The sequence below is a fragment of the Scyliorhinus canicula genome, chromosome 1, assembly GCF_902713615.1.
Source record: "Scyliorhinus canicula chromosome 1, sScyCan1.1, whole genome shotgun sequence".
NCBI lineage: Eukaryota > Metazoa > Chordata > Chondrichthyes > Carcharhiniformes > Scyliorhinidae > Scyliorhinus > Scyliorhinus canicula.
This window is the reverse complement of record NC_052146.1, coordinates 43,019,942-43,036,660: the sequence shown is the minus strand read 5'-3', so window position 1 is coordinate 43,036,660 and position 16,719 is coordinate 43,019,942. Positions and strand designations below refer to the sequence as shown.

The following is a 16,719-nucleotide window of genomic DNA, read 5'->3' as shown; positions in this document are numbered from 1 at the left end:
CGTAACTGGTAGCATTTGTTGAACATTTGGTTGAATTTGTTTTATTGAAAAAGCTATTAATAAAAATAATTTTAATAAAGAAGTATACCTTAAATCGCTGCTTCACCTGGAAGGAGTGTTTGGGGGAAGCTGGGTAGGTATTACATCTCCTGTGTTGCATTGAAAGGTGCTGGGCCATGGAGTGTATTTGAGGAGTGGACCAGGATATCACAGAGTAAATGGTTCCCTTTGGATTGCTGGGAGGGGGAGGGGAAGGGGAAGATGTGTCTGGTGGTGGAATCCTGCTGAAGGTGGTGCCAATAGTAGAAAATCATCTGTTGAATATGGAGGCTCATGAGGTTAAAGGTGATGGCAAACAGGTGCTATCACTGCTTGTGGGAGGGAGGGAAAGTTGAGAGAGTGGATGCGCAGCAAATGTAGCAGACACGCTGGAGTTCCCTGACAACACAGTGCAGGGGGTGGGGGGAAAACAGAGAAAATCCTCAGTTGAGAAAAGAAAAGGACATCTCGGGAACACTGGTGTGGAGGGTTGGCACAGTGGTTATCACTGCTCGCTCACAGTGCCAGGGACCTGGGTTTGTGGGTGACTGTATGGAGTTCAATCTTTCTCCCTGTCTGTGTGGGTTTCCTCTGGGTGCTCCAGTTTCCTCCCACACACTTAAAAGACTTTTTCATTATCATAGAATTTACAGTGCAGAAGGAGGCCATTCGGCCCATCGCATGCAGCAGCCCTTGGAAAGAGCACCCTACATTTTGTTTTTTAAATTTAGAGTACCCAATTATTTTTTCCAATTTAAGGGGCAATTTAGTGTGGCCAATCCACCTACTCTGCACATTTTTGGGTTGTGGGGGCGAAACCCACGCAGACACGGGGAGAATGTGCAAACTCCACACGGACAGTGACCCAGAGCCGGGATCGAACCTGGGACCTCAGCGCCGTGAGGCGGTTGTGCTAACCACTAGGCCACCGTGCTGCCCTAAGAGCACCCTACATAAGTCCACACCTTCACCCTACATAAGTCCACACCTTCACCCTGTCCCTGTAACCCAGTAAAAACGCCTAACCTTTTTGGACACTGAGGGTAATTTAGCATGGCCAATCCACCTACCCTGCTCATCTTTGGACTGTGGGAGGAAACCAGAGCAGATATGGGGAGAACGTGCAAACTCCGCACAGACAGTGACCCAAGCCGGGAATTGAACCTGGGACCCTGGAGCTGTGAAGCAACAACGCTAACCACTGCTACCATGCCACCCACCTTTGAATATTCTTAAGGCAGAGGTAGAAAGATTCTTGATAAGCAAGCCGGTGAATTTATTGGGGTAGGTAGGAGGGTGTAGTTGAGGTTGCAATCCAATCAGATATTATTTAATTGAATAGTGGAGCAAACATACATCTGCTCCTAATTTGTAGGTTTGTATGATGTCACCCCAACAAACACACACCCTGTACACTCTCCTTCCCACCACACCTCTCCCTGCAAACACAGGAGATGTAATACACCTCCTCACCTCCCAAACCCAACAACATGTGCACTCCTATTGACCACCCACAGAGCTTTACAAAAGGAGGGAAGGGGAGAATAAACAAAAAAATAACCAAGGGATGTGGGATATTTGGAAAAGGTTGATAATCCCGTGCAGATTTGGCTTGATGAGCAATTTTGGAAAGTGGTTAAATGCGTTCACGGAAAGTGACCTGTTGGGGTCACGTCGCAGATCTCCAGTCATTTTGTGCGTTTTGCCGTCTTCATGAACAACATCTTTTCATGCTATAAAGCACAATAACTTGTTTTTTAAAAGAAAAACAAACACGAGAGCAATACGCCTGGAGTGGACTTCGTCTCCAGAGGAGCACTTATCGCTAATAGCTTTTCTGATCAGCTCGTTAATGACCTGTTTCCGTCTGGAGACAGCAGTGGACGAGGTAATGATTTGATAGCGGGGAATGGTGATTGGATTAGAGGCCCATTTTGCTCCTGGTTGGCAAGGGATAATTTGCCTGTTGCTGGAGCAGTTTGATCCAGGATTGATGGAATAGCAATTCGTGCCTCACCATTCTGCTCGCTTGTTTTCCGGAGTATTTTTTTAAAAAAATACACAGACAAGAACTGAAACTGCTAATGGGTCACCGATAATTCAGGACCTCGGTCCTCTTCATCCGTGAACATGAGAAGTTGGTCGTTCTGAATGTTTGAGACACATTTCGACGTTCATGCAACGGGTGTGAATAAACATGTTCTGTGTTTTCCGGTTAGGTACTCGAAATGTAACCGAAAACACTGAACTTTGTTCCCTCCTGTAAACCGGCTTCCAGAAAAGGCGGGAGGAAAATCAATTATTAATAGAAATATATATGCAAATTCTTCATTTTTTTTAAAAATGTGCAATCCATGTACTGTCTTAGAGTAGTTTGACCCTATTTTCCTGCACCGGTTTATTAGTGGTGGTGGACACTATGATTGGAACTGAGATTTTAGATTTTGGTCACAAAGGAATGATTTAATTTAGAGATTGCGTTATTAACAAACGACTGCGACAATTTCCAGCACTTCCTCTGTCTTTATTATTTATTAATGGTGGGTCTCTGCACAGATTTTCCCTAAAGTGTTGGTCATCCTCCCCAGCAGCCAGGAGAGCTGGAATGGTTGAAACAAAAGGTGAATTTGCCCCCCCCCTGACATGCAGTCAGTTTAATCCCCCCCACCTATTCCATTAGCCTGACAGTGAATGTGAGCAAGGTCATGTGATGAGTTGTGATGAGTGGCATCATCCTGGAGGCTGGATTGCACCAATTTATGTTTTGGGAGGAAAATTGAGCACCATTTCATCGAGGCAGACGCGGGAAAAGGTAAACACTTCTTACAACTTCAGAGTGAATAGGTGGAGTGATTTTCTGAGGAGGGAGAGGCAATTGGATGTAGAATTCTCTGGGTTTTTTTTGTTTGCCAGGTTTTATACGGTTGGATAGAATATTTTAATTGTGGGTCGATTTTCCAGGACTGTAAGTGACTTCTATTCGAAGTTTTCCAAAGTCAGAAGCAAGGGCAGGACCGGATTCTCACACCATTGGCCTTAAAACGGGCGGTAAAACATTTCCACATAGCCCGCACCAGATTTAGGGACGCGGTCTGTTGACTGCGATGCTGTCCAAATGCATGTTTTTAAAATAAGAGTCTATGGCCAACTAAAGCGGACCTCTCCTCGTTAATATCGGAAAACGAAGGGGTGCGGACGCGATTTACTTCGGCAAAGGTTAAATCCTGATATTTTCGGGAATGGGACTGAATTTAGCCGCTTTGGGAACATGATAAGCTGATACTGGTGGGAACGACACTTGTTAAAAACTGGCGCAGTGAGCAATTGACCTGTTGCAGGTTTGCCTACAGGCGGGAAATGAGCCCAGTCCAAAGTGTCAAGTACGGCTTTATTTTGTAAAACCTTATAACAAACGACAGGACCATGCTCCCATAAAACCGGACAAAATTCAACATATTTCTGCCCTTTTAATGATTTCCATCACTTTATTTCTGTTTCTGGAACTTCCCGGTTTCCTGTTTTGGAAACAGTAATGTGTAAGCACCCTCCTCTTGTGCATGATCCGTACAAGTATTGGCGAGGCAGAAATCTGTACTGCTTTGAACCATTGCTATTATTATATTTTGAGGAAACTCGGACTAAAGCCCAATTGCAAACCAATCAATTCGCTGCGGAGGGAGCATTCGCAATATTAAATATTTATGTTAAAACATCCCCTCAAACATTTACATTTAATACGTGGTAATGGAAAAAAAGCACTAAAGCTTGTACAGTCAATCCACCGTGTCTGCCTTAGTTCTGATACTCTGGGCTGGGTGTAACTGTTGTGATCTCGGTGTAGGTCGCATGTTTTGTTATAAATTAAAAATAATAGTCAGATGTGAGTTTGAATGAATTGTCACTGGCCAGTGTTAGAACGGGACTTTGCCCACAGTAATAACAATGTCATTTCCAGGTCATTTCACCTCGCACTTCCTCCTGACCGGTTTCCACCTTTTCTCCCGCCCAGAACTCGCCGATTAAACGTGGGGGTGGGTGGGGGAGTCTCTGCTGCCGCCCGTCTCTCTCCCAACTAACCATCACTTTTCCAAAGGTCGAATTTCCCACCATGACTGGGAGGAAAGCCCCGGCGCAGCCGTTCGCTGTCCACTACCTGCGGGTGCTGAAAGAAATCCTCGCTTTCGTTCTCTTCAGCTACACGGTTTTATTGGGAGCGCTGCTGATCGCGGGATGGACAACCTACTTGCTGATCGTTAAGTGACCCGCTTCTGGCCTCTTGCAAACGGAAGAAATGTCTCGAATAAGATATATGCAACTCATTTAAGTAACCAGAGACACCGCTTACTGATCAAGACATAGAAGAAGATATTTGCACTATCTGGCTGTGTAGAACATTTTGAGAACGTGATATAATCAGGTCCAAATAATAATGTATGTAGTCCTCTTGGGTCGGTTTATTGCATTAGATATTCAGTTTGCTGTTGTATCAAGTCTGTAGATGCGATATTCACAGGAGTTAAACAAAAACAAATAAAGAATGAAGCAAACACGTGGATGTGTAACTCGTATTTGTGGTAGAGAGTGCCGTCTATTTGTACCTGTTAAAGAAAAATCCTCGTTCAATGGTCTTCACGCCCACGGAATTGTCTCCACTGGCTTTTGGGATTTGGGTGAGGAGAATGTGTCCAAGGAAAAGGAATTGGTTGGCCATGAACATGTCAAAGGGAGCAGCTCTACACAGCAAATGAGGTCCAGGTATGGTGAAATTATAACATGTCAAAATGCTATTTAAAAAAAAAGAGGGTTAATGCACAATGACCTCGGCAAGAGGCTAATCATTTCGGACAAGAAGCCCCAAGATAAATGATTAAAAAATAGACGGACAGCTAAGAATAAAAGTGAATTCAAATGGTGTTTAAAGTTTGTGTTCTATACTCAACCTTTAAAGAATTAATCCACCAAACTCGTTACAATTACACTCATTGCCCCATATCGTGGCATTATTTCTAACAATTCCCCTTAAATATTACACTGAGCGAGTTTATATATTTAAAATAAGTGACATGCAATTGTCCTTTAGCAAGATAGGGCTGGGTTCAACATTAAAGGAATAGCGCTTAATACCGCGAGTTATTCATTCCAGAAAAACAAAATAAACGTTCGCCACTTTTTGTCGAATAATTTCATTTACATGTGGTTGTAGAAGCTTTCTATTTTAAAATCGCGGTTTGTCCATGAAGATCCATCGGGACAACATTCCACCGATGAATCGTGGATTTAACACGAGCAGTGTGCAATTATTAATGGCTATTATTATCCAGAATGCTCTGGGAAGCACTTTCCCGTATTCTGAAATGATTCAGAAAGTTGCTGATTTTGGACCTCCTGCTTTCCAACTCTGCTGTGGCGAAACCAGACAGGGCCAGCTCACACCTTCTCACTGAATTTTAAGTCGGTAATTGTGTCCTGCGACTGCCTAATGTTTGGATGGTTCAGGGATGTGTTCCTGTTGGTTATACAGGGCGATGTGGGGAATGGATCAAAGATGAGGCTGCCGGCGTGTCTCCCGCTTGATTCTGGTCTTTGCAGCTATTTTGTCAGATAGGGAGAGGTGAATTGCTTGAATCTTTATTATATATTTCTTCCTCTTTTATTTTAAAACTCGTATAACTTCTCTTTGTGGTGAAGAGTAAAATGGCGTGGGACTTAGGAAGAACCAGGTTTTCTTTTCATGGTCCAACCGCAGAGGTCAGGTTATTAGGGAAATAAAGTCTGCTTTTGTCTTGGGGTTAATCTATTTCCAGTTGTTGCACAGCACTATGGACACGTGTTGTTTTAGTGAGGATTGGGGCTGTCTACAACTACAGCGAACTTAAGGAATCCAAAGGTTTTCCAGAATGCAAATGAGGAACAAAATCCGAAATTGTTATTTTATCATTTTCAGTTCACGAGAATGAAGGTTGTGCATCATTAGTGTGTCCAGATTATCCCCATAGATCACATATAGTTCATGTCACCTATCAAACTGGCTCACAATGGCCAGGAAAGTTCTATTCGCCCATATTATTTAACTTATTTGAATTTGCGAAGAGCTGTTCTAAGTGTTGATACCCAACTTTTAGATAAATCTTAAGTTGGAACACCATGTTACACAAATTATTGCAAATCTTTATTTAAAGTTTGTATGAGGTTCCTTGACACTCCAGGGTATCTACCTCATTGGCCCACAAATGGAAACCGCCTGGATGATGCTAATGTGTTTCAAAGCCTGATTTAAAAATATAAACTGAGGGCAGCACAGTGGCGCAGTGGGTTAGCCCTGCAATCTCGCTGCCGAGGCCCCAGGTTCGATCCCGACTCTGTGGAGTTTGCACATTCTCCCTGTGGGTGGAGTTTGCGTGGGGTTTGCTCCACAACCCAAAAATGTACAGTATTGGTGGATTGGCTACACTAAATTGCCCCTTAATTGGAAAAATGAACTGGGTACTCAGTTTATTTATTTTAAAAAATATATATAAACTGCAAGTGAAACGAGAGGTTTGTGATTCTTGTCAACAGAGACTGGGTGAATACATGTTTTAATTTGCAAGTAGTGGAAGTGTCACCTCAGTTGGTGGTTGGCTTTTAAACAATTTAAAATATTTTGCCAATGATCTAAGAGGATTTTTAGAGCCTAAAATATTTTAATTCGAGTTTTTGTTTGAAACTAGGAACAGTAAACCGTGTGAGTGATGCCATTCGTACATTGAATGGAATATGAAATTATGTGACATACAATGAGTGGACATGTAAGAAAATTGATTTATTTAGAGAGGGCGGCAACCTTGATCCATCTCAGTTGCATTTGTCGTTATGAATAGTATCAACTGATGAGGTGAACCCTGTTGTGTTTGGATAACTACAATCTTTATAAATTTTCTTTTATTCGATAATCTGGGAATGTATTTGTCTATCAGTGAAGACAGTTTGGCGGACCATGATTGGGAATATTTGGAACAGGGAATATGGTCAACATCTTAATACATTGATACCCCACTAAGAACAGATGCCACCACGTAACCTTGTATGCCATTGATTGATTTCATAGGTTTGAAACTAGTTGCTCTTCACTGTTCTCTTTACTTTCTTGCTTCATGGTTTGGGATTCACCAGATGGACAGCCGAGACATGGTCAGTTTTGTACTCTTTTATGTTCCTGTTTCCTTTAGACCAAATGGAGCTCTTCCCTGCCCACCAAATAATTACATTGCCAAAAATAAAATCTTTCTTTTTACCATTATTTTTCTTTACTAGGATATATTTTTGGATAAATAAAATGTGATCCAATTACAAAGAAATGCTTTTAAGTTTACACAGCACCTAGAAGGGGGTAGTGTCAGTGGTTAACAGGGCTATTAAGGAAGAGGAGAAGGCACCACTGGAAGGGATCAAAGCAAAATGGGAGGAAGAGTTGGGAGAGGGTATGGAGGAAGGGTTCTGGTGTGAGGTGCTCCGGAGGGTGAACCTCCACCTTTCGTCTGAGGTTTGGGCTGATACAGCTGAAGGTGGTATATAGAGCGTGAGGATGAGCCGGCTCTTTGAGGGGGTAGAAGAAGATGTGTGTGAGCGTTGCGCGCGGGGGAGGGTGTGTGTGCCGCGGGGGGGGGGGGGGGGGGGGGGGTGCTGCTGCCCGCATACCATGTTCATATGTTTTGGTCCTGTCCAGAGCTGAAGGATAACTGGAAAGGAGGTTTTTACGATAATCTCTAAAGTGGTGCATGTGAAACTGGACGAGGTTGGAAATGGGCACGGAGGCAGATGTTGTAGCCTTTGCCTCGTTGATCGCCCGAAGGCGGATCAAAGGGATGGAAAGCAACCTCTCCACCCTGTGCCCTGGTGTGGCGGGAGGACCTGTTGGAATTCTTGACTCTTGAGAAGGTTAAGTTTGAACAGAGGCGAAGGATGGAGGGGTTCTACAATTCATTTTTAAAAAATTTAGAGTATCCAATTCATTTTTTCCAATTAAGGGGCAATTTAGCGTGGCCAATCCACCTACCCTGCACATCTTTGGGTTGTGGGGGCAAAACCCATGCAAACACTGGGAGACTGTGCAAACTCCACACGGACAGTGACCCAGAGCCGGGATCGAACCTGGGACCTCGGCGCAGTGAAGCTGCAGGGCTAACCCACTGCGTGACTGTGATGTCCAGGTTATACAATTCATGGGCATTGTTCATTATGCACTTTCAAGAATTGGATAACATTGAACATTGGTGGGTGGGGGGGGAGGGAGAGGGGGAAAGAGTTGGGAGGGTTGAGGGGAGAAGGACTGTCTGTGTTAATGGTGACTATGGGTGATTCCTGATTCCTTTTTTGTTATTTGTTTTTGTTAACATGCGGGCAGTTTTTGGGGGTTGGTGGGAGGATGGGATTGTTGTTGCTGATATGGGGATTGACATATTTGTTACCGATTATTGTTTATTGTTGGTGGGTGCAAACTTGGGAGAAAATGTGAAAAAGGAGGAGAATAAAAATATTTTTTTTTAAATAGTTTACACAGCACCTAACACCGTCATTGTTCAGCAAGTCCTTAATAATTCAAATTGCATCCATTGGCTGTCATGTATTGTGTTTGTGCTAATCAGTTTGTAGACTCAGTTCAAATTAAGAGACATTATTTGGCTCAAAATTACACATAATTAGCTGAAGGAAGTTTTACACTACTCCATAAAAGCAAATTACTGCGGATGCTGGAATCAGAAATGAAAGAGAAAATGCTGGAAAATATCCGCAAGTCTGGCAGCAGCTGTAGGGAGAGAAAAGAGCTAACGTTTGAGCTAACGATCAACATGCACTACTCCAGTGGTTTTAGCAATTGAGCAACAGAACAAAGAGGATTCCAGAAAACCATTGTCAGGATTCTTCAGCTAAATAATCATGACAGTGTGTCTTCAACGTCTGTTGTGCATGACGATTGAGGTTTGTAGTAACACATTTACAGTAAACAGCAACTCGGCATACAAATCTAGTTTTGACAAAGGGTCATCTGGACTCGAAGCATTAGCTCTTTTCTCTCCCTACAGATGCTGCCAGATCTGCTGAGATTTTCCAGCATTTTCTCTTTTGGTTTCAGATTCCAGCATCCGCAGTAATTTGCTTTTAGTCAAATCTACAGTGCCTTGTAAAGACTGGCAGTTAATTGTTGCCGTGTGACCTCTAAATGTCAGAACAAAATATATCTCCGTCTTTGTTCTGCAAGTTCTTAATAATTCAGATTGCCCTGTTATAAAATGTTTTGGTCATAAAGAACTGAACTGAAGTGGAAACCTCATCAATATATATCATCAAACAACAACTTGCATTTGTGTTGGACCGTTAATGTACAAAAATGTCTGTGCACTTTATAGAGGGGAAACATCTTTCTACTTACAAACAAGTACAAAATAGTTTGTCCTATCATGCCATTATCCTTTGAAATTTAGGTTCCCAACTGATATAATTGGGTATAATTTTGCCAGGAAAATCTTTTTGTTGAAATGGAAAGAACATGAAGAAGATTTCCCTCATTGGGAAACTATGAATGTCAGTCAGGAAAAAATATACACAGAATAAACACATCAGAAGTCCAATTCCTTCATTAGCTCCCAACTCTAAATCTGGTTGTCTATTTTTTTTATTCATTAGGGGATGTGCACATCACTGGCCAGGCCAGCATTTATTGCCCTTCAGAAGGTGGTGATGAGCTGCTGCAGTCTGAGTTGTAGGTAAACCCACAGTGCTGTTAAGGTGGGAGTTCCAAGATTTTGAGTCAGCAACAGTGAAGGAACGGCAATATATTTCCAAGTTGGTGTGGTGAGTGACTTGGAGGGGAACCTCCAGCTGTTGGGGTTCCCAGGTATCTGCTGCTCTGTCCTTCTAGATGGTAGCAGCATGCGTTTGAAAGGTGCTGCTTAAAAAACATTTGTGAGTTCCTGTAGTGCATCTTGTCGATGGTGTACACAGCTGCCACTGTTCATCAGTGGCAGAGGGATTGAATATTTGTGGAAGGGGGAGCAATCAAACAGGCACATTTGTCCTGGATGTTGTTGAACTTCTTGAGTGTTGTTGGAGCTGCACTCATCCAGGCAAGTAGAAAGCATTCCATTACAAGCGTGACTTGTGTGGACAAGCTTTGGCAAGTTAGGAGGAGTGTTACTGGCTGCAGGATTCCTAGCCTTTGGCCTGCTCTGGTAGCCATAGTATTTATATGCCTAGTTCAGTTCAGTTTCTGATCATTGATAACACCCAGAATGTTGATAATGGGGGATTCGATGATGAGAATGCCATTGAATGTCAAGGGGCGATGATTTGATTCTCTCTTGTAGGAGATACTCATCGACTGGCACTTAATGTTCATTGTGCGAACGATGCTGTGAATCCAAATTGTTATCCAATAAATAGAATTATTGAGACTTGTGCGTACTGTGGTCAAAACCTCTTTATAATTTTTTATTTCTATGAATTCTTCCTTTGTATCCTTGTAATTCGTGCTGCTTTGATTTAAACTAAGACCAAAGACATTTTCACAGCTGCAATCTATCTGATGCCAGCCAGCATAGAAATCCACGTAATTATTTTTCTGTCCCATTGACTGTTTGTTTGATGATGACCAACAACAATTTGAAATTCACTGTTGGAAATTCACGTGAAGGTCAGCCAATTGTGAGATGTTAGTTTTTTCAGTTTAACACTAATGCATTGACATTATGCATCTGGTGAAGGCTTCCTTCATAAGCTCTCTTAGGCAGATATTATATTGATGTCCGAGACAAAATGGATTTCCCCAACATATCTTCACACTGAACTATGGTGAAAATTCACTAACCTCAAATTTAAAATTAAAGAGCTCATGGAGTGTTTTTCTGAGGCAAGCAATATCAAGGATAACTCCCTGTGTCTGCGTGGGCTTCCTCCGGGTGCTCCGGTTTCCTCCCACAAGTCCCGAAAGACGTGCTTGTTAGGTGAATTGGACATTCTGAATTCTCCCTCTGTGTAACCGAACAGGCGCCGGAGTTTGGCGACTAGGAGATTTTCACAGTAACTTCATTGCAGTGTGAATGTAAGCCTACATGTGACACTAATAAACATTATTATTATCGAAAGAACAAAAATTTACATTTGGTGTGTATCAAAATTGTTACAAACCCATTTGATATAACTGGATGGGAACATTCCAGAATGGAGCCCTGGCTCAAAAGACCGCAACTTTTACTTTTTAAAAATCAAACGCGGAGGAAGAGTCACAGGACCGTTAAATTGTTAAAACTAATTATTAAACATGGAAAAATTGAATTATACTACAATACACCTTTACTCCCTCTTTAACTTAACAGTTACACACAGGTCTCAAGAATAAACCTGATTACAATGTACATCTTAAACTGCAATGGTCTCATTAATACATGAAGTCTCTTTAATGCACACAAGATGGTGGTGGTCAAATACACGCTCTTTCCTGAAACCCCAAGTGAGTATCTGTGAATGTTCCTTCAGAATCCCCCAGATGATTGTCATGTAAGAGTTTCCAAAATCTACTTCCCAAAACACATTTGAAAATCTCTCATAATTATGCTTTTCATTAGCGATTTGCATTCCGAAATCCAATCCAGGATTTTCAAATGACACTTTTAAACAAAGCTTCTGCTCCACTTTTAGCACTGAATCCAGACCAGGATTGTACACTGCTCCCTTCAGGATTCCTTTGTCTCGACTGACTTCCACTGTTAATACAGACTCTAAAATCCAGCCAAATTGTTTTCCCGATTACTTTAACATTTGTTTCAGACATTTGTCAGTACATTTGTAAGACATTCCAAACTTCAGGATTACTTTAGACAACTTTAGAAATACTTTAGAAACCTAGTTTCTCACCTGCCGACTCCTCCGCATTGTCTATAATACCCTTTTCTATTTCCAGATTTCTAGAACCAACCATCCTTTAGTTTCTCTGGGTCTTGCTTCCTTGAACATTACCCCATTGTACAACTTTTCCTGCTTTGAGCAGAGTTGAGAGATGTTCCCTCTCCTTTGAGTTACTTTGAACCTTTAAGGCATGATGTGTGAATGTTCTTTTGAGGAGGCCGCAGGACTTGTTAGTTTCACCCAGGGTATAGACTGACTTTAGCTTAGTGTCTATCTGCAACTGCTCTGGCTTTCAGTTTAAAAAAAACTAAGAACAAAGGAAAGCTTTCACTCTCTGGAAAGTGGCCTCCTGTTGCTAAGCAATGCCTTACTTCTATTCTTCAGACCTTAGCCCTCTCTAAACACAATAGAATCCCAGCTGGAATTGAAGCCAACCCCCACACATACAAACACCTTGGTCCAGCATGAATCTGCTTTAGGTCCCTTCCAGGCTCAGAAACATTAAATTAAACCCACCAAAAACTATACCTTATTTTTAATGTTTACCCCATGTATATAAATCCTGGAAAACTACCTTTTTTCCAACACGATCAAGAGATCTCTCCTGTTCAATGAGTCTGCAGGATATCCATTCGCCAATGAGCAAAGAGTAGTATGTGACCCTCACAAAATTAAGCAACTTTAATCTTTACAGAATTCACTACAGTAACGTGATTCTACAAGTATACCATGGATTATAGAAGTAACTGAACACATCAGTTTTCTCTCTCTCCACAAGCCTGGATAAGATGAGTGGGGTGAAAAATGGCAGGCCTGATTATAAAACCGTAGAGAAAGAAAGGATTGTTTGGTGATAAAGCCAAAGTTTGACTGATGCATCATACTGCAGCTGCTCTTCTGTGATTCATTTCGTTAGGTTTTAATGTAATTTTGCTGTTACTGCATTCATATGAAAGTAGAGTTCTGTTGGACTATGTTTCACAAACAGAGCAGAATATTGAGAGAGATTGTCGTTGTCTTTCAATAAATTATCTTTTTTTTTGTTTCTATTTGTACTCTACCTCCATCTTTTATTTAAATCTCAGCCTGGCCTAGCCCCAGACATTAACTACGCCACCTAATTCTGTTAGCTCCACCAGGGAACTCTTCATTGAAATTTGTTCATCATGAGTGGGAGGAAAATAAAATTGATGGACTGCAAAGGATAATCTATTTCCCATATTGGTTAACTTTATTTTTCGCGTAATGTAGTAATGGAGATCTGAGAAACTGCATTCTGTGCAATGATTGTTGTTCCAGTTAGCTGGAAAAGTTTGTATTAATCTTTTATAAGAAGTCTTACAACACCAGGTTAAAGTCCAACAGGTTTGTTTCAAATCACTAGCTTTTGCAGCACTGCTCCTTCCTCAGGTGAGCAGCGCTCCGAAAGCTAGTGATTTGAAACAAACCTGTTGGACTTTAACCTGGTTTTGTAAGAATTCTTACTGTGCTCACCCCAGTCCAACCCGGGCATCTCCACATTATTCTTTTGTGGCTGCCTTTTGAGAAGTGGTCAGTATGAAAAAGGAAGTTCTTGTTGATGTATTTGCCCATTTCTGTGTTGATCATTAGCAAAGGTATTCTGTTGGAGAAAACAGAAAGTGTTGCCAAATACAACAAGTACATGTACTTTATTATCACATAGCAACGCGCGTTGCTTGGTCCCTTGGAACTTTTGGAACTTTTCAATGCTTCTAGACTTCAAAAACTTTTTAAAGTATAAGTGTTAACATTTTGGACCTCACTCCATGCCTGGAAATGTTGGCAGGACATCTGCCCACTTGCGTGCCCCAGCCCCCATCCTGCCCCAAATACTGTGGATAGGGTGGTTTGAATAATGAGGCGCATTTGACATTATTAAGATATGCGCCCTGTGGAGGTTGGATACGCGCCCTGTGGAGGTTGGGGTGGGAATTCCAAAAGGGTCAATGTCACTGACCAGCTTGGCCCAGGTTATAGAGAGATCACAATTTTAACTTACTTAGTCGGTCATTGTTGAAATCAATTACGACTTGGATTAGGCATTGTGTGGCCTTGCAGCATTTGTGCAGTATCTATGTCAGTTTTAAACTGAGCAGGAATAGCAGCATTCTTTCCACTCCTGTCTCCAAATGTGCTGTCACAATGGGAGGAGAGTGTGGGAAGAAGATGTGCTTGTCTCCTCCAGCCCACTACACATCAGAGTTTTTCAGTAAAGGTAGAAAAGAGTCAATCCAAATTCCTCTTCTACCAGGTCGCAATACATTGCACAACACAAGCCAGAATTTCCAGCGAGTGTGATCTCTAAACTTCAAGAAAAAATATTTTTAATGAAGCTTTGAATTTAGTTTAGCCAACCTCTTATGTTTCAGAAAAGTGCATTGGGTCCCAATGCTGAAAATCATCATCTTTATTTCTGGCTGGCTATTCCTATTAGTGCAGTTTTATATTCAGCCTCTGTGATGTATCCTGTGTTTTAGGGTTTTCTGCGTAAATTCTAAATGTTAATAAAAATTCTTAGTCCTTTTTGCCATGATGTGTAGTTTCAAACAAGTCTGTTCATGTTGTGCATGTCATGGGACTCAATCGCTTGAGTTTCTGATGCTTACTCACAGATGCTTTCAGATAGCATTACATTGGTATCAATTATCACCTAATAAAGGGAAGCTTCACAGGTTAAAGGAGGATGTTAAAGATATAAGGAAGCATCTCCTTGAAAGAATCAGATGATTGAAGGAAAAATTATTAAATTCTGTATTTATTTTCCCTCCCTCTCTGATATTTGATTAGCTTTTTAATAAAGCATCTATGTCACACTAGAAAAGGTCCTCTTCCTATTCGCCACCTCAGGAGATTGAGAGTTCCTGCTCCGAAGTAGGTCTCAATACAATTCTCCCTGGATGAGAGCTGATGAGAGTTCTGTGGAGATCTCGAGATAGAGCCCAGACTTTGATTTAACAAAAGTAATTGGTCAGATCTAAAAGCTCCTAAGTTTAAACAATAACTTTTTATAATCTTTGGTCCAAAAAGACACTTCACTACACCACCCCACTGTCACAACCACCTCCCCCTTCCAAACCCCACCCGTATTGAAACATCGCACTCTTTGGAATCCACCCAATTCCAAACTTCACCCTCTTTCTGACCCCATCCTCTTTCTGCCCTGCCCCCTCTCTGATCCCGCCCCCCCTCTGATCCTGCCTCCCCTCTGATCCCGCCCCCTCTCACCCCACCCCCTTTCAAACACTTCCCGTACCAGCCTCCCCGAACAGGCGCCGGAATGTAGCGACTAGGAGCTTTTCACAGTAACTTCATTGAAGCCTACTTGTGACAAAAAGCGATTTTCACTTCATTCTTTGAACCCGACCATCTTGTGAACCCCACCCTCCTCCACTCCCTACTTCCAACTCCCATCTCTTCACCCACCACAATTCAGCATAAAAATCAAAGTTATACATTAACAAAAAGTACATTGTTTATATTAAACATTCAATGATTAAGATAACATTAAACCAAAGTTTTTATTGCTCCTCTCATTGAATTCATGTAAACGCAGTCTCTGATGGAACAGACACAGGTTAGTTTCATACTGATCTCCTCCAGCCCCGGTACAGAAAATAAGTGGTAAAAAACCATGGGAGAGTCCTGGGCTGTGGAGATCCAAGTATAATTCTGGAGGAGGGCAGGATCAATCTTTTTTGATTGAATTAGTCATCAATCAGAATTTTGTCTTGCCCGGTCATAAGTAAACCAATCTGAAATTGCAATTTATAGTGGAGTTCTGATTGCTTAGCAGTCCTGGAACAAAGAGCCATCTGCATTCAGCAGTTAATTGACAACTGGCAAAGCATCGTAGAAATTATACCTGTCTGTCAAAGTGTATGCATTAACACTTTTAAAATCTGTTTTCCCAGAGCTGCTTTTATCAGCTGCCTGCTTTTCATTTTTAAAATGGTGGTAAATAGTCTTCCTTTTAGACCTAACTAACCACTTCAAACAAATTAATAAAGGCATTCATTCTTTCCCAATATCTATCTACTGCACTGATAATGTGTTGAATCCAACTCCCTTTCTTTATTTGCCCCTATTTATACTGAGAACCATAACACTATGAAAACTAACACTTTGTGCTGAGATCCAGTCTGGAACAAAGGGTTTGTATTTAATTAGTTTCTGTAGTCTAAAACATTATAATACAAGGATGATTTGATATCCCGCTACATATTCTTTTTCTGAAATATTTTTATTCACATTTTCGATTTTATATGCAGTTGAATTTTGTGCTCGATATTCTACAGTAAATTTGATTCATTTATATCTATTTACATTTTGTCACCATATGTCTCAGTGAGCTATCCTCTCTCTCCCCCCCCCCCCCCCCCTCCCCTTTGATATCCTCTCTGTTCGTTTGGGGGGGGGGGTGACTCGCTTCAACTCTCCCTGGGGGGGGGGGGACTCGCTTCAACTCTCCCCCTCCCCCCCCCCTTTCTCCCCTTCTTTCCTTTGTGTTTTCCGTCGTGCCTTGTGGATGGGGGGGGGGGGGGGGGGGGGAGAATGGGGGGGGTCATCTGGCCCTCTGCTTCCCTTTGTGATGTTCCCTTCATTTCCCTTAGATTCCCTCTTATCTTCCTCCACCCCCCACCCCCCCTTCCCCCAGGGTTGTATATTCCTGTCAGTCTTCTTCAAATTTTTATTTTTCTTCCTTTCTGGTTATCGTTGCTTTCGACCAGGTCTTGGAACAGGCAGACAAATTGCCCCCATGCTTTGAGGAAGCCTTCCTCC

General features: G+C 41.9%; 1 long non-coding RNA gene across 2 annotated transcripts; it reads left to right on the top strand.

Moving 5' to 3' along the window:
- Window positions 1-1,628: 1,628 nt before the first annotated feature.
- LOC119977319 lies at window positions 1,629-4,586 on the top strand. Of its 2 annotated transcripts, none has more exons than XR_005463168.1 (2): window positions 1,629-1,927; window positions 4,133-4,586. It is a non-coding gene; the product is annotated as an uncharacterized LOC119977319 (long non-coding RNA). The 2 variants fall into 2 exon arrangements; XR_005463167.1 differs by lacking the exon at window positions 1,629-1,927 and adding an exon at window positions 1,946-2,851.
- Window positions 4,587-16,719: the final 12,133 nt, after the last annotated feature.